General features: G+C 46.8%; 2 long non-coding RNA genes across 2 annotated transcripts in view; one reads left to right on the forward strand and one right to left on the reverse strand.

The window, feature by feature from the left end:
* Window positions 1-250: 250 nt before the first annotated feature.
* LOC146042356 (uncharacterized) overlaps window positions 251-21,141 on the forward strand; it is a 49,626-nt gene continuing 28,735 nt past the window's right edge. Inside the window, exon 1 of the long non-coding RNA XR_014463846.1 lies at window positions 251-347. This is a non-coding gene — a long non-coding RNA (uncharacterized LOC146042356). The remainder of the gene's footprint in view (window positions 348-21,141) is intronic.
* LOC146042355 (uncharacterized) overlaps window positions 5,026-21,141 on the reverse strand; it is a 69,998-nt gene continuing 53,882 nt past the window's right edge. The window contains exon 3 of the long non-coding RNA XR_014463845.1: window positions 5,026-5,142. This is a non-coding gene — a long non-coding RNA (uncharacterized LOC146042355). The remainder of the gene's footprint in view (window positions 5,143-21,141) is intronic.

A 21,141-nucleotide genomic window follows, 5' to 3' on the forward strand; every position in this document is an offset into this window, starting at 1 on the left:
AATCTCTTCTTCAATCGTTAATTATGGGAGACATCTGAAGAAGGTGGTGAAGGACTGGAAATTAATTAACACAAAACCCGAACAGTCTGTTTATAAATAGAAGATTTTCACTTCGCACCTTGACTAAATGTGGTGTCAGTGTGAGATTATTTGTTTACTCGTTTATTTGTTCATTAGCCGCCTGGCTTATACATCCAGGATTTATTTTTATCCTCCTGTCTTTCACAAGACTGATCAAAGATAAAATTCACTATAACCCATCTCCTGTTAAGATCCAGATCAAGGGAGTGATTCTGCATTGAGAACGATCGTAGAGATGGAGAATTCAACCAAGTCCTCATCTACAGGTAATTGCAAACGCACACGATACAGGGCGGCAGGTGTAGGAGAAAACAGTCTATATCCTGTTATCTCCGCAAACACCCTGCAGGACCCTTTCATGCGTGAATCAAAAACTCAGCTCCAGGCTAAAATCAGCTTTTACATATAAGTGTGACATGTTTACGAATTTAGCCGCAAATTTTACATTTTGTTCAGCTGGAGCAGGGCTGAACATTTTCCTATTTTCCGCGATAGTCTTCTGCTCGCAAGATGGGAGAACGCAAGAATAGACTGTGCAGAGTCAAAGACAGTATGATTGCAGATACACTTGGGACCTGTAAGGCGTAACTTGGGTGTGTTGGGGCGTACTCACAGAGACCAAGGTCATTTAGGGTGTATTCAAGCAAATTAATCGCAAGCAGACCGGGACATAAGACAAAATATTCCTATTGTAGGCGTATTTTTGCTTTCTGTATAGTGCAGGTGCAAGTTCACCCAGATGATGATGATGATTTCTGCCAAACTAGAAGCATGCACGTGTACAGATGTGTACAACTCAGTGTTTGTGAAAGTTGACGCGTTTTGCATTTCACGGTTCTTTGGATTTCTTTGACTGTACACCATTTTTACCTCCAGTCCTTTTGTCCACAGGGGTTTTTCTTTTTCCTGCATGAGTTCACCTGAGGGCACCTGCATTATGTATTGCCCCAATCAAACGTCCCACTTGCAAGTCAACAAATGTTGCATTGCAAACTTCTTTGGAACAATTTATTTTTCTTCCAGCCCTTTTGCTCCATGGAAGGTCTCTGTCCTCTGTGAGCTCGCCTTAGTACACCTGCATTATGGTTTGATAGGTGCACCACCTCAATCAAATACTGCATATGCAATTCAACGCATTTCACACTTCTTTTGAGCAATGTACATTCATTTTACCTCCAGCACTTCTGCTTCATGGAAGGTTTCTGTCCTCCGTGAGCTCACCTTAGGACATCTGCATTATGTTTTCACATGTGTACCGCCCAAACCATAATCTTACCTGCCATCAACGCATTTCACACTTATTTGGAGCAATGAACTCCCACTTTACCTCCAGTGCCAAATACTACATGTATAAAGATGCGTTTTAAAAGATACAAGTATTTCACATTACATGGCACTGACAGATGCTCATACAACCTAACATTGGAATGTTTATTCACCATAACTGATGTACAAGGTTTTCGAAACACGTATCCAAAATACACATTTAGTACTATTCTCCAATGACTTCATGCTTATTGCAGGTGTATATGACAGGCAGCCTAAGCCAGTGCAGCATTCCCTACAAACTACAGATGGAGCGCCTCTGATCTTGATCCTGATCCAGCGTGCCTGCGGTGGCGATCGCCGGCGCAGAGGCTCTCCATCTGACTGGGGCGCGCGTGCGTCCGGGGGAGGCGGCAGAGCCAGCACCATAGCCATGGGGCGCGCACAACCCTCTCGTGCGCGCGTGCCCCTGGCGAGAGCAGGCCGCTGGTGGGGGCTGGCGATAGAATCGCCAGCCCCTGCAAAGATGGAGCCTGCTCCATCTGTATCAATGCCCGGAACGCCTACTTATCTGCCCCAATAAACTTTTTATTATTTTGTGCCAGCCAGAGGCAGTCATATGGGAGGAAATTATATTTTGCTTTACATAGCGCTTCTACTGTTTAGGGCATAACTCCAAACATATTAGGAGCAGACTGAGGGGGTGATTCTAGTTCACTTGCTATATAGCGAGTTGGGCCCCATCCCAATGTTTTGGGGACTGCACATGCTCATGGTCTATTATGCGCGTGTGTAGCCCCCCTTTGCGAATGGCTTCAGCGACTTGCATAGTGGCTGAGCCATTCGCAAACATCAGAGCAGACAGGGACGGGAATGGGGGTCACCCATGGGAACGTCCAGCGTTTTATGGTCGTGGGTTCACAGGTCACAGGATGTCAGCCGCCTGCCTGGTCTTTGACCCGGCGCTCGCAAATAAAAGTCTGTTTCCACTGACTTCTATTTGTGAAGGCAGGGGAAATCATTCGATGGTCGGTGACCATCAAATAGTTTCTCCTGCAGCGGAGGCATGTGAGGGGATGTGTCTTCATTACACGTCCCCATGCATGTTAACGAGGGGAATCAGCGGAGGCAGTGCGGGCGGGCGTTCGTACGCACAGCGGGTGGCATCTCAGGCACTCGATAAACTGCGCTCTTCACAGCTTACCAAGGCAACCTGAATAGGCCCCTGAGTGTGCCAGTGTAGCGTAAAAGAAATGGTCATGCCGCCTTTAGTACATAGCACCTTCTGAATCGACAGGCCATACTCAATCCCTGCACCTTTATAAGCTTGCTGCAAGCACCACTGGCAAGTTTGTTTAGCCCTCACATACCGGATACGTTTCTGGAAGTCAATACAAAGGTGCTCAGGCCGTGACAGTGCAGTCAGTAGGGAAGTATATTTTAGGGACCTGTTTATCAAATGTCCCACAGCGATAAACCTGTTGTCACCAGCGATAAAAAAATTTAAGGGGAAAACACAGAATTTCTAGAGGTGTGGGGGGGTTCTAAAGGTTTGATTCTAGCACGATTGTCCTGAGCCCATGAAGGATGTATAATGAAGGTGTAACAGGCTATTGTCTGGCTCATACAATATCTAATGAATTACTTTAGACATATTGAGGCCCAATGATCAGGGTAAGCCACTTATCAGATCACCTCTCTGAGTGAGTATCAATGTGGGAGGAGAAAACAGAAGACCCTGGTGGACAGGCCTACACTTGGTGAAACGCGCATCCAACTGGGAGGTTCAGGATACTGGGCACAGACCTGGACACTTCATGGCATATCTACCCTAACTTCTTTTCTCCTCCATACCTGTATGCATTCAGGTTTTAAAATATACAATCCATGGCAGAGAAAACTAAATGTATCAGTCCCACACTACTACCTAGCAACAGAGACTAAACTGATTGTAAAATGTATCAAACAGCGATTTCTAGTATTAGATGATTATATGTTCATTCATACGGTAAATGTATTGTTCATTGATCATAAGTTTACAGCAATCATAGATTTCTCCATAGATCCTGATATATTTAATCTACACTGTAGTTGTACCAATCATTGGTCATTTGAATACATAGACTACAGTTGATATCAATCTAGACTCTCATTTTGCCAGACCTCTCCATCTCCTCTGCAATGGAATACTTGGCCCTGCACTCTCACTTACCTGTTCACAACACACATGTGGACAGCAGAAGCAAGAGGAGAAGCTTCTGTTACATCAATCAGTTCTCCATATACCTGTTTAATCTCATACTTCAGAGGAGGTATGCAGAGGGAATACTGTGAGGTCATTCATCATGTACAGTATAAAATAATTATTTTTCTCCATTGAATACAGTATCCCACTATCATTAATTACTATATTTATATCTAACCTTGATTTTAAGATAAACTCTTCCCTTTTGATTCGTTATACAGTAATTTCTTATAGAATTATTAAATACAGCAATGACAGTTTGTGATTAGCAGGATACTCAGCTGTTCACTATTGCGGATACATAGCAGTACATTTTGCACTTTTTATTTCTTTCACCATTTAATATTGAATTGGACGTCGCTGTAGGCACTTTGCAATAATTATTTACACCAGGGGCCAAATGTAATAGGGTGTGAGAATCAGAATGTGAGAGATTTTGGGAGAGTTTTCCCATTTTTTTAAAGCAGCAATCAATTACATGGCAAAGTCAACCTGGTTTTGCAGTGTAAATGATTGCCGCTTTAAGAAAATATGGGAAAAATTTCCCAAAATCTCTCACTTTCTGAAACTCTCTATTACATTTGGCCCCATGTGTTTTTATATGGTCTTTGATAGAAAGACTCCACCTTACGAGAACTCAAGTATAATGTATGGAAATATCCTAACTATGGTGATATTACTGAATAAAACTGAAAAAAAACTCTTTCAAATCTTAATATTTATTACCCCTCTGACACATAGGACCCCCTGTGTTTGCCTATGCATTATGGATTAAGTGAAAATATCGGTACTTGTTTCCTAGCACGGCGCCCATCGCATCGCATACCATAAGGCATACAATGGTATGCGATGTGGCGAGCGCAGCGAGCCACCGAGCCCGAAGCGCGGCGAGCGCAGCGAGGGGACTCGGAATAAATGTAAAGTAATACGCGTCCCCTCGCGGGGCTCGCTGCGCTCGTCACGCTTTGCGCTCGCCACACTATATAAAGTAAACTCCACGCCGACGTGGATAATGGGGGTATGAAATGGTCGGAGGACGCGTACCGCCGCTCCTCGCGGGCTTGCTGCGCTAGCGGTGGCGTGGAGGTGCATTTAACATTATAAGCACCTATTAAGGTGCTTATATAATTACAAGTCATATAGGGGGACCATTTAACATTGAAAAAAACCATTAGGGTGCTTATACAATTTAAAATTGCATCGCATTGCATTGTATGCCATTGTATGCCAAATACAATGGTATACAATTTTAAATTAAATACAATGCCATACGACTGAATATCGTGGTTGCCGTGTTAGGAAACAAGTACCAATATATATCATTTATCAAGCAGCTTAAAACATTTTTTTTTCTTCTGCATTACTTTGTTTTTGTTTATTTGGAAATAAAAAAACAACACTTCACACAATTCATTTTTATTTCTTTAAATATCCTCAAAATCATGTGGTTGCATCAACAATAAAATGACTCAGTTCCCTCAAGGAGGCCGATCACAAAACTTAGGTAATGTTCCCTTTTATCCTGACGGTGTCGCTGTTACCACTTAGAGCTGCTCAGGAAAAGGCAAATAAAAGACAAAATTCAAATAGAGAGAAAGAACATTAAACAAAACAATGTGAATTCATTTCAATTTGTTTTACACAACATATTAAAAATGATCACCTCTGCATAGATTTCATTTAAATCAGTGGCGTAAGTTCGTCCATGTCGCCCGGAGGCAAGAAAAAAGTTGGTGCCCCCCCCCCCCCCCAGATAGCTAGCTAGAGACAGAGGTGGAACTGGAGAGTTGTGGGCCCAGGTACAAAATATGCTTCTTCCCCATTCTAAAAATGAGAACAGTGTGTGCCAAAGGACAGCTGCAGGGGGTGTGTGTGTATGATAAGGGTTATAAGCTGCGGGATGTGTGTGCGTGGTTAGGATTATAGTCTGCAGTGTGTGTGTTTGTGGTTAGGGTTATAGGCTGCAGGGGTGTGTGTGTGTGTATGTGTATGGTTAGGGTTACAGGCTGGAGTGTGTGTGGTTAGGGTTATAGGCTGCAGTGTGTGTGTTTGTGGTTAGGGTTATAGGCTGCAGGGGTGTGTGTGTGTGTATGTGTATGGTTAGGGTTACAGGCTGGAGTGTGTGTGGTTAGGGTTATAGGCTGCAGTGTGTGTGTGGTTAGGGTTATAGGCTGCAGTGTGTGTGTGTGTGTGTGTGTGTGTGTGTGTGTGTGGTTAGGGTTATAGGCTGCAGGGTGTGAGTTTGTGTGGTTAGTGTTATAGGCTGCAGTGTGTGTGTGTGTGTGTGTGTGTGTGTGTGTGTGTATGGTTAGGGTTATAGGCTGCGGTGTGTGTGTGTGTGTGGCTAGGGTTATAGGATGCGGGATTTGTGTGTGGTTAGGGTACAGGGTGTGTGTATGGTTAGGGTTATAGGCTGCGGGGTGTGTGTGTGTATGGTTAGGGTTATAGGCTGCTGTGTGTGTGTGTGTGTGTGTGGTTAGGGTTACAGGCTGCAGGGTGTGTGTATGGTTAGGGTTATAGGCTGCGGGGTGTGTGTATGGTTAGGGTTAAAGGATGCGGGATGTGTGTGTATGGTTAGGGTTATAGGCTGCAGGGTGTGAGTATTGTTAGGGTTATAGGCGGCAGTGTGTGTGTGTGTATGGTTAGGGTTATAGGCTGCGGGGTGTGTGTGTGGTTCGGGTTATAGGCTGCCGGGTGTGTGTGTATGGTTAGGGTTATAGGCTGCCGGGTGTGTGTGTATGGTTAGGGTTATAGGCTGCGGGGTGTGTGTGTGTGTGGTTCGGGTTATAGGCTGCCGGGTGTGTGTGTATGGTTAGGGTTATAGGCTACGGGGTATGTGTGTGTATGGTTAGGGTTATAGGCTGCATGGTGTGTGTGTGTGTATGATTAGGGTTATAGGCGGCGGTGTGTGTCTGTATGGTTCGGGTTATAGGCTGCGGGGTGTGTGTGTGGTTCGGGTTATAGGCTGCTGGGTGTGTGTGTATGGTTAGGGTTATAGGCTAAGGGGTATGTGTGTGTGTGTGTGTTGTTAGGGTTATAGGATGCTGTGTGTGTGTGGTTAGGGTTATAGGCTGTGGGGGGGTGTAGAGTTAGGGTCAGGCTACAGGGGGGTGTAACATTAAGGTTAGGCTACAGGGGTGTATGGTTAGAGTTAAGCTGAGGGGAGGGGGTGTATAGATAGGTTGCGGGGGTGGAGGTGTATAGTTGGGCTGCAGGGGTGTACAGTTGTGCCGCGGGGTGGGTGAATAGATAGTTAGGCTGCTGGGGGTGGGGGTGTATAGGTAGGCTGTGGGGGTATATTGATAGGCTGTGGGGGTGTATAGTTAGGCTGCAGGAGTGGGGATTTATATATGGGCTGCGGGGGGTGTATAGGTAGACGGTGGGGGAGTATTGATAGGCTGTGGGGGTGTATAGTTAGGCTGCAGGAGTGGGGGTGTATATATGGGCTGCGGGGGGTGTATAGGTAGATGGTGGGGGTGTATAGTTAGGCTGCAGGAGTGGGGGTGTATATTTGGGCTGCGGGGGGTGTATAGGTAGACGGTGGGGGAGTATTGATAGGCTGTGGGGGTGTATAGTTAGGCTGCAGGAGTGGGGGTGTATATATGGGCTGCGGGGGGGGGGTGTATAGGTAGATGGTGGGGGTGTATATTTGGGCTGCGGGGACAGTGGCGTAAGTTCGTCCATGTCGCCCGGAGGCAAGAAAAAAGTTGGTGCCCCCCCCCCCAGATAGCTAGCTAGAGACAGAGGTGGAACTGGAGAGTTGTGGGCCCAGGTACAAAATATGCTTCTTCCCCATTCTAAAAATGAGAACAGTGTGTGCCAAAGGACAGCTGCAGGGGGTGTGTGTGTATGATAAGGGTTATAAGCTGCGGGATGTGTGTGCGTGGTTAGGATTATAGTCTGCAGTGTGTGTGTTTGTGGTTAGGGTTATAGGCTGCAGGGGTGTGTGTGTGTGTATGTGTATGGTTAGGGTTACAGGCTGGAGTGTGTGTGGTTAGGGTTATAGGCTGCAGTGTGTGTGTGGTTAGGGTTATAGGCTGCAGTGTGTGTGTGTGTGTGTGTGTGTGTGTGTGTGTGTGTGTGTGTGGTTAGGGTTATAGGCTGCAGGGTGTGAGTTTGTGTGGTTAGTGTTATAGGCTGCAGTGTGTGTGTGTGTGTGTGTGTGTGTGTATGGTTAGGGTTATAGGCTGCGGTGTGTGTGTGTGTGGCTAGGGTTATAGGATGCGGGATTTGTGTGTGGTTAGGGTACAGGGTGTGTGTATGGTTAGGGTTATAGGCTGCGGGGTGTGTGTGTGTATGGTTAGGGTTATAGGCTGCTGTGTGTGTGTGTGTGTGTGTGGTTAGGGTTACAGGCTGCAGGGTGTGTGTATGGTTAGGGTTATAGGCTGCGGGGTGTGTGTATGGTTAGGGTTAAAGGATGCGGGATGTGTGTGTATGGTTAGGGTTATAGGCTGCAGGGTGTGAGTATTGTTAGGGTTATAGGCGGCAGTGTGTGTGTGTGTATGGTTAGGGTTATAGGCTGCGGGGTGTGTGTGTGGTTCGGGTTATAGGCTGCCGGGTGTGTGTGTATGGTTAGGGTTATAGGCTGCCGGGTGTGTGTGTATGGTTAGGGTTATAGGCTGCGGGGTGTGTGTGTGTGTGGTTCGGGTTATAGGCTGCCGGGTGTGTGTGTATGGTTAGGGTTATAGGCTACGGGGTATGTGTGTGTGTGTGTGTGTGTATGGTTAGGGTTATAGGCTGCATGGTGTGTGTGTGTGTATGATTAGGGTTATAGGCGGCGGTGTGTGTCTGTATGGTTCGGGTTATAGGCTGCGGGGTGTGTGTGTGGTTCGGGTTATAGGCTGCTGGGTGTGTGTGTATGGTTAGGGTTATAGGCTAAGGGGTATGTGTGTGTGTGTGTTGTTAGGGTTATAGGATGCTGTGTGTGTGTGGTTAGGGTTATAGGCTGTGGGGGGGTGTAGAGTTAGGGTCAGGCTACAGGGGGGTGTAACATTAAGGTTAGGCTACAGGGGTGTATGGTTAGAGTTAAGCTGAGGGGAGGGGGTGTATAGATAGGTTGCGGGGGTGGAGGTGTATAGTTGGGCTGCAGGGGTGTACAGTTGTGCCGCGGGGTGGGTGAATAGATAGTTAGGCTGCTGGGGGTGGGGGTGTATAGGTAGGCTGTGGGGGTATATTGATAGGCTGTGGGGGTGTATAGTTAGGCTGCAGGAGTGGGGATTTATATATGGGCTGCGGGGGGTGTAAAGGTAGACGGTGGGGGAGTATTGATAGGCTGTGGGGGTGTATAGTTAGGCTGCAGGAGTGGGGGTGTATATATGGGCTGCGGGGGGGTGTATAGGTAGATGGTGGGGGTGTATAGTTAGGCTGCAGGAGTGGGGGTGTATATTTGGGCTGCGGGGGGTGTATAGGTAGACGGTGGGGGAGTATTGATAGGCTGTGGGGGTGTATAGTTAGGCTGCAGGAGTGGGGGTGTATATATGGGCTGCGGGGGGGGGGGTGTATAGGTAGATGGTGGGGGTGTATATTTGGGCTGCGGGGAGTTGTATAGGTAGACTGTGGGGGTGGGGGTGTATAGTTAGGCTGCGAGGGAGGAGTGTTTAGAGAGTTGTTAGGCTGCATTAGAAATGGTAACTTGAGTTGGCATCTGAGCTGTACTCACAGTACCAGGGGCGGAGGTCTACGGTCCATGCCGCAAAGGTGTCCTCAGGGAGGTAGAGAGTAGAGACAGCTTCCTCAGCTGTAGGCGCGCAGCAGCAGCTGGTGATAATAGCCCAGAAAACACTGCCGGGTCTAGGAGACGCTAGGCCACACCCCCCTCAGCTGGGACCGGCGCCGCTACTCTCCTCCTCCGCTCCCTCAAGCAGTCTGACAGGTGGCCCGACTTCTGACTAGCGGCAGACAGTGTGCGTAAGCCGCAGAAGGGAGGTACTGCGGACCTTCAAGTTCTCCCCGTACAGCTCGCCTCGCAGCGAGTGCCTGCGGATTCCCTGTCAGATCGTGCGCCTCAGCCTCCGCTGCATAAAATAAGGGTACCGCCGGGCAGCAACTCTGGGTGGAACTTCGGGGGGCAATGGAGCCGGTGCCCCCTTTAAGGCTGGCGCCCGGCGGCAGATGACTCCATTGCCTCCGGGAGTTCCGCCACTGATTTAAATATCATGCACACAAAAATAAGGCAGAAAAGTTACTGGTCCGATCAGCAAATAATATATTATTCCCAGTTCTGGCTGGATCTCAATTCTACTGTTTTCGGTTCACAAGACAAAGGCGGTTATTCTGGTTGGCTTTCTAAGCAGCAGTAGTTCCCTTCTTACCGAGCCTTCTAACGCTGCCCGCTGGGCGTGTGAATGCTCACCCCCGCCGCCATGCGAAAATCATTATTTACATAAACATCCATTTGCAGGGTAGCGCACAGAGCCGAAATTATTTTGATGGTCACCGACCATGTTTTCTACCCTGCTAAGTCAGTCTGGGTTGCCTTAGACTCGCAGCGTCCGGGTCCGAGGACTGGGTGGGCGGATGACATCACACGACGTTGGAAGGCAGGTACCCGCCCGCGTTTGCATGGGGACGCCAGCGTTTTCATTGGTATGCCCCTAACGAATATCCGCTTTCCATCTCCAACATCCAACATGCGCAAGGCTTCAACATCGGTCCCCCAGTGCGAACATGCGGGGGACTGAGCCAATTAGAATCGGGGAAAATTGCGCCCACTTAATGAATGCTGTATCTCTGCAATGGGAGCCAAGGCATTCTGGCTCTAAAGCCCAACCAGACTTGTGCCGCTACAGATTAGCAGGTGAGCAGTAAACCAGCTTGTCTCGCTCCAGTCGGTTAGAAAAAGATTTGGCTGAAATGTAAGAACGATGCCCTCTGCACAAAGCTTTGCCTGTTCTATATACTCGCTAATACACATCTCAGGGAAACCTATTGCCATCAGCCTTTAAACATCAGTTTCACAATAAAAGGTCATAAAACAACTTGTAGGCATAAGCATTTTCCACGCACGCTTGAAAAGAAATGGAGGCCGTTTATGTTATTACGTACAACAAATGATTGCATCTTCCTCTATTGTAGCCCTCACTTCAGACTTAATCCTTCGACACAGATTAATGTACACAGATGTCTATATTTATCCCAGCGAGTGATATACGGCAGGACAACGCTTTCATTTACATGCATCAATTTGTTTCATCAGAGACATAAAAATGCAGCTTATGTCTGTATTATACAGTAATATAAGAAACAACTCTTAACGCTAATGATAGGACAGAAAGAATGCTGTACAAAAGCCTCTGAAAGAGATAACTAAAATCTACATTTTGAGTGTGAGTGTGCCCATGGCTTTATAATATTACATATTAGCAGGGCCATTAAGACAGACATAGGGCCTGGGTACTGTAGAAGGAGTGGCTAAACCTTGGATAAGTGCCCACTGTCACACCATAATTGCCTACACTGTAGCCGCCCTGTCCGGGAGGGGGCTGCCCAGTCAGAACAGTGAAACGGTGGGGGGAGTGGCATATGTAAATTACACTATATAGGGGTGGAGCAGGGGGCATAACCACACAATTGCATCATTATAGCCCCGCCCCATCCACTCAATGTTAAGTATTACTGGCATTGTAGGGCAGTTGTGGGATTCTGCGTGAATTGCATCAACGGACCACTCACTTTGTCAGGTGGTTCCAGGGGGGATGTGGGCGGTTGACTTGCCTGCACTTCCGGGAATGCCACACAATTTTCTGGCCATTCCGGGATAGTGGCCAAGTATAGCCCACACCCCCTCACGAAAATAACGGGGAGTACTTTGTGCGTAGTAGAGTATCTAAGATGGGTGCACACCCTGCACCCCTGTCATCTATTCATACCTCTCTGGAGTCTCATGTCAGCAGCAGCACTACAAGAGATCACCGGGAAAATGGCCACTGTATTGCACATGCGCAGTAGGAAACTCACAGGAAAAATGCTCACTTCACCATATTCCCGGAGACCTGGGCATGCGCACTATACTCTGGCAAAGCTAAGGCAGTAGAGGGCCTGGCTGGGCCCAGGTACATTTCACGGGCCACGGCCTAATTGCAGGAAACTTGGCTATGTTGCTGCTGGGGGGCCCATTGGACCCCTCAATCAAATCTGTGCCCGGGTAATTAGTACCCCCCCTATTGGCACCACTGGGCAAAGCACCATACTAGTGCTACCAATCCTCAGAGTCCACTGCCCTGTCATCTAGAGAGGAGGGGGCCCAGACAGAGGGCAGTATTCAATGTCCCTAATCGCGGTGTGCAGCGAATCCTGTTTAGGATTCGATGCACATTTGCCATGTTCCGGAGGGCTGAAGCCCTCGCTGCCAGCCCTCCCTTACACACTATTCAATGAGGCAGGGGCTCGCTGCCCCTGACCGCAAATGTGAACTCCTGTGGCGCGGCGGCAGGCAGGGAGATGGAAGTCTCCCTGCCTGCCCCAGAACATATGTGGGGGGGAGGTGGGCTCCCCGGGAGCCAGGCAGCACGGTGGAGAGCCAGCAGGGGACCGGGTATTTACTGCACCCGATCGTGCATATGTAATGATCGGGAGCAGTGAATATATGAATATCTAATGAGCGGCTCTCGGCTCCCGGCCCCCTGCTGGCTGCTATGTGTAAAAAAATATATATTTTTTTAAAATTAAATATACATTCATGTGCTGTAAGCACATGAATAAAAATAGCATGCCCCTTCTCAGAATAAAATTCCTGATTTTCTTACACCAAATTTAAAAAAAAAAAACTTTATTTTAAAAGTTCACATTCCACTTCACCATGAAAAGATGGCAATTGCTACACGGTGACACACACCGAAAATCACTTAGGGTACTTATGTATTATCTGGGCTCCCATGTTAAATGCACCCCATTTTTTCATACCCCTACTATCCAATTACGCATGGAGTTGATTTTATATAGTGTGGCGAGCGCAGCGAGCCACCGTGCCCGAAGCGTGGCGAGCGCAGCGAGCCCCGCGAGGGTACGCGGTCTCATAAGAAAAACGGGAGCCCAGATATTACATAAGTACCTCACTTAGAAAGCAATTCGCCATCTTCTCATTGAATACACTCATGGCGAATCACATTGAAAAACCCATTGAAAAACCACAGCGAGTTGCGGAGAGTATCAGACGGTGAATTGTCCCTCATTCAGTGTTCACCGTCGGCGAAAAGTGCACGTTGAATAGGGTAATTCACTTTCTGACACAAAAAATCACCTTCCAAAGTGAATAAAGCACAAATTCGCCATGAAACATGGCGAATTGGCCTCATCGAATACTGCCCAGAGAATGCACACGGGCCCCCTCGGCTCTTAATGCCTGTTAAATGCAGCATCGGAAAGCGGTGCTACTCGTTTGACACGCTGTGTTCAAAAAATAACGTGACTTTTACTTGATCTCTCTCTAAGAAGTAGAACCAGAGGAAGATTAAGCACGGGGCGACAGGGGCGGGGTTGAGCAGCGCAGATGGGTGGTGCAGCGCAGGCGGTCCCTGCAGCGGGCTGGGCAGTCAGCGCCAGGGTCCTTGCTGCATATGGAAAGTCAGTGGTGGGGTCCCTGCAGCGGATGGGAACTAGTAGCCAATATCGCTACCAGTTCCCATCGGCTGCAGGAACCCTGGCGCGGACTGCCGAGACCACTGCAGGGACCCCGTTCCCGCCTGCGCTGCCCAGGCACCACCCTGCTCTGTGGGGAGGGCTGTCGGGGGGGGGGGGGGTTTACGGATGCAGCTGCCTGGGGGGGCTCTGTGGGGGCCCCCACTATTTTGTTGTCCAGGGCCCCCACATACCTTAATCTGCCCCTAAGTAGAACCAAAACCAACTTTTCAGTACCCCAGGTGAAAGTGCGATGGCGTCTTAGAAATTTGCATAACGTTCAACAGGGATCTCTGAGTCATACTTCATTTTGTGATAGTCAGACTCAAGAGCGACCCACAAATGGTAGTGCCAGCCCTGCGTGTAAGCACAACTTATGTAATGTTTTATTCCGAAACTTTCCATAAAAAAAAAAAAATTGTCCTATAGATGCCATGGGAAAAAAATTCTGATACTCTAGAATGCCATGATTAAAAAAAGTTTAGAAGCCACTTTGTAAGGGAAGGAGACAGAGGGGGTGCTTGGCTGTGGCTTGAAGGACCCTTTCTCCATAATTTGGAAACACCTTCTGTTCACACCTTGGGTCAGAAGTATCAAGCTTCAAAAAGTGAGAAAGTGGAGAGTGATAAACAACCAGCCAATCAGCTCCTACCTGTCAATTTTTAAACCCAGCCTGTAACATGACAAGTAGGAGCTGATTGGCTGGCTGTTTATCACTCTTCATTGTATCATTTTTTGAAGCTTAGTGCATCTGGCCATTTGAGAGACTTATATCCTAAGGAAATGGAATATTACCCACAATTACTTGATTTTCTGTGGATTAGATTGGGACTTTAAAAAGGTACACGACTTCCCTTCAAATACCTGGGCAGGGCCGGCGCCACCACTAGGCAGAGCTAGGCATTTGCCTAGGGCGCCAGCCACTGGAGGGCGGTAATGAGCCGCCTATGAGAGGTACCATAGAGGTACCATAGAAAGCTGGGAGCGGGACAGGTAAGACAGTGGGCTTACCTCTCCCTCCCCCCATCCCGCCCGTGAATCAACGCTATCCTCCCCCCCCCCCCCCTGGACATGGAGGCTGCGGGCACCCATCGAAGTATAGCCCGCACACACCCCGGAGCACAGGCGCCCATTGCAGTATCGCCTGCAAACACACCCCCCCCCCCCCGAAGCGCCGGCTGCAGTATTGCCCAGACCCCCCCTACTGGCCGCCCGCCGCAGTATCGCTCGCCCCCCCCGAAGCGCGCGGGGGGTGCATTGGGCGGCGGGCGGAGGATTTGCCTGGGGCGGGGGGGGGAGGCTTGCACCAGCCCTGCGCCTGGGCACACATACGTTTCCCCTGACACTTCCAGAGAACATCTGGGTACCACCCACAAACCTTGCTTTCTATCAATCAACGATTTTATTGCAGGATGGCCTCACACAGGCGCATAACGAACCATACGCCTGCGCAGTATATCGATTATCACCAGCCAGAAATAACAAATGGATTTGCTTCAATCAATGGACCTGGTCTCTGTTTTATGCGTTTGGCTTCGGTCTACAACTGACCGGCCCACCCAAAAAAACATATACTGAAACCTCCCCTTCCGAAACACATTTGTCCCCTAGATCAACTCACAAAAGCAATTTGTCATTTAAAAATTGAATCTTGGTTAGTATATAGGATAAAATACATTACTGTCAAAAAAAAGAATATTGTTTTCTTGTTTAGTTCTGAGGTCTGTACAAAACGGTCACAAACGGTGCTTCAAGTACTTGAAGGTTTGTAATGTTGATGTCATTGTTTTGTAATAGTGTGCAATTTGTTCCTATTAGAGCGTACTCAATTATACGGTTATTGTGCTATGCTGTACATGTTCTGTCTAATGCATAGACACAGTGGTACATAGGTACAGAATGATTTCTAGCCTAGCCTTAAAATTCTATCTCTATATGTAAGGAAAACCTTGGATTCAAATAGAACAATAACTGTTACACAAAGGGAAAATGTAACACTGCAAAATAAATAGACAATGAAAGACATCCAGGTAACATTAATTAAATGTACTTGCACAGCACTTTAATAGAACAGTATGGAGGATGGTTCTGGCCAGAGCTGGATTAAGGGGGGGCTCACGGGGTCAGTACCACTGGGCCCCCCTCTATCTAGGGGCCCCATGTGTTTGGCATGTACTTTTTACTAAAATCAACTCCATGCCGACATGGATAGTGGGGGTATGAGCGTACTAACTATAGTGGGCACCCAACTAACATATAAGTACCCTTTTTTTTAGCTTAAGGTTTTGTCTATGGGAATGGGGTACTGCTTCAGCTTCACCTATCTGCTAATGTGACAATGATTAATGGTGCTGAGCATCGGGAGCTGTGGCACACTGGCTGCAGAAGTGTACTGGGAGTTGACTAAGTCCCATGAGATTTTGCACAAGAAGTCACAGGCTGTGAGGTTTGTGCTGTTGTGCTGAGCTCTGCTTGGTGGAGCTTATCATATGCTCCTCAGGCCTATGGAGGACAGCAGCAGCAGCGGCCTCATCTTGGGAGGGTTTTTAATCAGAGGCAGCCCTGAGCCTGTCAGGGCTCCTACAGAGTAATGTACAGAGGGACAAACACAGGCTTTTCGTGTGGTATTTTATATATATATATATGTACACATATTTATATTAATCCTTGCAGTTACCCATTGACCAAGTTTATACTGCCCTTACTCTGTGGCCAGTAAAGACAAGTGGGAGGGGGCCCCCTTGTCTAAAGTGACCCCAGGCCCCCCAAAGGCTTAATCCGGCTCTGGTTCCGGTTGATAGGTCTACAGTTTCTAGATAGACAGTCAGTAGGTCTACCCCAAAAGGTCGACATGCAATGGGCAGACATGCAATAGGTCGACAGGGTCAAAATGTCGATACGAAAAAGCTAGACACATAAAAGGGTAGACATGAGTCTTTTTTTTTTTAAACTGTCTTGTTCGTACTTCACATCCATGTCGGCGTAGAAGGAGGATATAATAGGGAGCCAAGCATAGCGAGGAAACATACCCGAAGCATTGAGAGCACAACAAGCCATGAAGCATAAGCGTTACAGTTATTGGGGGTCTATGTCAACAGTTGTCGGCATTGACTCACAAAAAAACTGAAAAACTCATGTCTACCATTTCATGTGTCTACCTTTTTCAGGTTGACATTTTATTACCCTGTCGACCTATTGCATATCTATAGATATCATGTCGACCTTTTGACGCTGTTGACCTTTTGACCCTGTGTACCTTTTGGGATAGACCTATTGACTGTCTATCTAGACACTGTATAATGATCTGCAACCTATGGAGGGAACGGGTCCTAGATTCCCAGCTGCTTCCACGCTAATGGCAAGAACCACATTTTATATCGGACTTTAATGCAATGAAACAAATACTGCAATCATCTTACATTACATTTGCCGATGTTCACATTTAAGATATCGATAAATGTAAGTGTGCAGAAATCTATCAGTCACAGTGTGGAACAGGCTTTAATGAAATGTGTTTCTCCTCATCTGGTGCGGCATTAGTTGTGCCAACCTGTTCTTACATGGAATACAGATGGTGTGGAACTATAAATGAAAGCATGACTTACCAGTCTGACCATCTGGATGCCATAGAATGTGGGGACTTGTGTATTTCTCCACTCAGTCTTTTCCATGTTAGCAGGGCAGCCGAGGGGGGGGGGTACTAATTACACGGGCCTGGGCTTGCTGGAGGGGCCCTCCTGGGCAGCAACAGCAGCTCACACTTCTACAGTATGTGCAATCTGCAATGCTGACAGCAGGCTCAGCATGAGCATCTCACTGAGTGTGAGAGCTCATGCTGAGCCTGCTGTCAGCACTCACATGCTGTAGGTGTGTGCTGCTGCTGCTGCTGCTGAGTTTAGAGTTCTTAGAGTTTCCTTTCACTCCACTCTAAACATTTCAATTTTGGGGGGGTGGCCTAAGCGTGGAAGGTGGCCACACCTCCCACACTTAGGCCACGCCTCCAAAGTGTTAATGGGGCCCGGCATTCCTCTTGGCTGCCCTGCATGGTAGAGCCGGCTGGCACTGCTGTACTCTCTTCTATGGTTATATTGGGGCCTAAACATTGCCCCATGGCTAAGCATAGTGATACAGAATGGACTCCCGCCCATGCAGTTTGTAGTGTATCTGTGGCAAGCCAACATAGACTTCTATGGTAGCATATAGAACCGACATGGTAATTGTGTAACATGTAGTCCTAATTGCACATGACGGGCCAGGTGATGCTGTGCATGCACATAGTAAGATAAGGTTACATTTAATCACACTGGTTCGGAAGCCCTGTAAAGAAACGCGTCCTTCTTTCATTAATATGCATACACGAGACATGAAGTTCTATATCAGGGATGGGAACCCTTGGCGCTACATCCCAGCATGCCCTGCAACAGGTTTAGCATGGCTAAAGTGTTGTGCACGCCAGCCCAACTGAGTAATTCAAGTGTTGGGCACAGCTGCCCTCCTTCACTCCAAACCAAAGGGCAGATTCTGGTTTCTTCGGGCCCCCGCATGTTTGTACGGGGGGCCAATGTGTTTGCACTGCACATGTGCAGGGTTTCTGTCAGAGTGCCCTCTCTTACCTGCACTATCAGTGTGTTGCTCGCACAGGGGGGCGGGCGGACGGGGGCGGAGGCAGGGATGAGCCATGGGAACGTCCAGCATTTTGTGGGTGTTCCCAAGCAAACGCTGGGCATTCCCATGCAAATGGCAGCTGAAGCGGGGTGTCGGGAGTGGACGGCTGACATCACATAATAACCCCCCGAGTAAAAGCACAATGTCCTGCATGGTGCGGAGAGCAGGGGCACGTATAAAATACAAATTAAAGGAGATATAGCAGCTTGATAAATAGATCACACACATTAGTGTTTCATTCAGCAGAAGCAGTATAGCGGGTCCTGTTCGCAATATACAAAGAAATAACTGTTAATGTAAAGTATGCTGGCACTCACTAATAAAGCATAGAACACTTACCGAAGAAACACAATGACCTAATTATAGTAGCAAGTGCTATATACAATAAACATAATGGAAAGGGGGGCTTGGGAGTGGCAATGGAGGCTCTTGTATTTCTCAGAGATACAAAGCTTTTTTATAATATAATCTTACGAGCACGCAGTCATTTTCCAGATGCATTAATTCGACTTATAAAACCTTATTGCCACATTACATTTTACACCAGATAAAGCTGAGGAAACAGCTGAACTGAAGGAACGGAGCCTCTCATAAACAACCTGTAGGATATTTCCTCTTAATATAATATAGCAACCGCGGTCCCAGGTTTAACTGCTTGGGGGCAACGCTGCGTAGAGTGTTATGCGGAGATGGTATAAATAAAGTTTGGTTGCTGGGATATATCAGGGTGGATGGAGTCACGGGCCTGTGGCTTCGGCCTCACTTGTGTGTCATCCCTCAGTGATTGGGACAAACTTAATGGGGCGTCAATGTCTTCAGGCTGAGCGCTCCTGCTGTGATCTCTCCATGGCCCATCGACCTCCATGTCTGAGTGTCATCAGGCGGAGAGGGAGGCACATCCAAGAGGCTGTGCGTTCTATCAGCCAGTGTCACTGTACGTGGAGAAAAGCAGTCACTTTATACCCCATCACCAGCTCCTGCTGGCTGTTATCACACAGCTTATGTCAACAAAGCCAAGACACAAAGAGAAATATTCCTTTTACTGTAGGATTTCGGAGAACGCTGTGAGAGGCGCAGAGGGGTGCTGGTCAAATAGACAACAATGATGTGACTGAGATATCCTCTGTACAGTGCTGCGTCATTTGTATATGCAATATAAATAACTTATTACATCATCAGTACTAAGGCGCTACAGAACCCTTGTGGCGCCATTTAAATTAATAATAATAATAATAATATTATGGACGTTGCATTTAACCCCTTACCGCCGCAGCCTGTTTTTGCCTTCCTGACAGAGCCCTTTTTTTCAAATCTGACATGTATCACTTTATGTGGGGATAACTTTTTTTTGCTTTTACTTATCCCAGTGATTTTGAGATTGTTTTCTCGTGACACATTGTACTTCAAGTTAGTGGTAAATTTTGGTCGATACAGTCTGTGTTTTTTTGTGAAAAATACCAAAATGTTGTAAAAAAATTGAAAATTTTGCCATTTTCAAAATGTTAAATTTTCTGCTTGTGAGACAAATAATCATACCACTCAAAATAGTTAATAACTAACAAAGACCATGGGTGAAATGTAAAAGGGTGAGAGATTCAGAAAGTGAGAGATTTGGTAAGAAATCTCCAGTTTTTTTAAAGTGGCAATCATTTACACAGCAAAACCAGTGTGATTTTGCTGTGTCAATGATTGCCACTTTAAAAAAACTGGAGATTTCTTACCAAATCTCTCACTTTCTGAATCTCTCATCCTATTACAGTTCACCCCATATGTCTACTTTATGTTGCCATCATTATTTCAACCTCCTTTTAATTTTTTTGGACACTAGGAGGCTTAAAATATGAATAGCAAATTCTCAAATTTTCAAGAAAATTTCAAACACTGATTTTTTTAGGGACCAGTTCAGTTCTGATGTGACTTTGAGGGACTTGTATGTGAGACACCCCCATAAATGATGCCATTTCAAAAACTGCACCCCTCACAGTATTCAAAACAGCATTTTGGAAGTTTGTTAACCCTTTAGGTGTTTCACAGGAATTAAAACAAAGTGTAGGTGAAATTTCAAAATTTCATTTTTTTTGCAGATTTTCAATTTTAATACATTTTTCTAAGGAACACAGTAGATTTTACTAGAGAAATGTGACTAAAAATTGATTCCCCCAATTCTTTTGTGTTCATAAATATCCTATATGTGGCCCTAGTGTGCACGTTGACCAAACCACAGGCTTCATAATAGAAGGAGCACCTACTTGATTTTGGAGCCTCCTTTTTATGATTATTTTTTAGGCACCATGTAGGTTTCTAGGCACCATAAGATGCTAAAAGTTAGGAACCCCCCCACAAGTGACCCCATTTTGCAAACTACACCCCTCAGGGAATTCATCTAGGGGTATAGTGTACATTTCAAACCCCCAGGGGTTTCACCAATTTTGGTACAACTGGGCTGTGAAAATGAAAAATTACATTTTTTTACACAAAATTGCAGTTCTGGCTCAAAATTTTTCATTTTGACAAGGAATGAAGGAGACAAAGCACCCCAAAATCTGTGCCGCCATTTCTCCTGAGTACGGCAATGCCTCATATGTGACCAAAAAATACCATTTGGGTGCATGGCAGGACTCAGAAGGGAAGGAGTGATATTTGGATTTTGCAGCACAGATTCTGGTGGAATGAATGGTGGGTGCTATGTCGCATTAGCAAGACCCCCGAAGCACCAATACAGTGGAACCCCCCCACAAGTGACCCCATTTTGCAAACTACACCCCTCAGGGAATTCATCTAGGGGTATAGTGTACATTTCAAACCCCCAGGGGTTTCACCAATTTTGGTACAACTGGGCTGTGAAAATGAAAAATTAAATTTTTTTACACAAAAATGCAGTTCTGGCTCAAAATTTTTCATTTTCACAAGGAATGAAGGAGACAAAGCACCCCAAAATCTGTGCCGCAATTTCTCCCGAGTACGGCAATGCCTCATATGTGACCAAAAAATACCATTTGGGTGCATGGCAGGACTCAGAAGGGAAGGAGTGATATTTGGATTTTGCAGCACAGATTCTGGTGGAATGAATGGTGGGTGCTATGTCGCATTAGCAAGACCCCCGAAGCACCAATACAGTGGAACCCCCCACAAGTGACCCCATTTTGCAAACTACACCCCTCAGGGAATTCATCTAGGGGTATAGTGTACATTTCAAACCCCCAGGGGTTTCACCAATTGTGGTACAACTGGGCTGTGAAAATGAAAAATTACATTTTTTTACACAAAAA

The sequence above is a fragment of the Crinia signifera genome, chromosome 19, assembly GCF_055691185.1.
Source record: "Crinia signifera chromosome 19, ASM5569118v1, whole genome shotgun sequence".
In the NCBI taxonomy this organism is placed as follows: domain Eukaryota; kingdom Metazoa; phylum Chordata; class Amphibia; order Anura; family Myobatrachidae; genus Crinia; species Crinia signifera.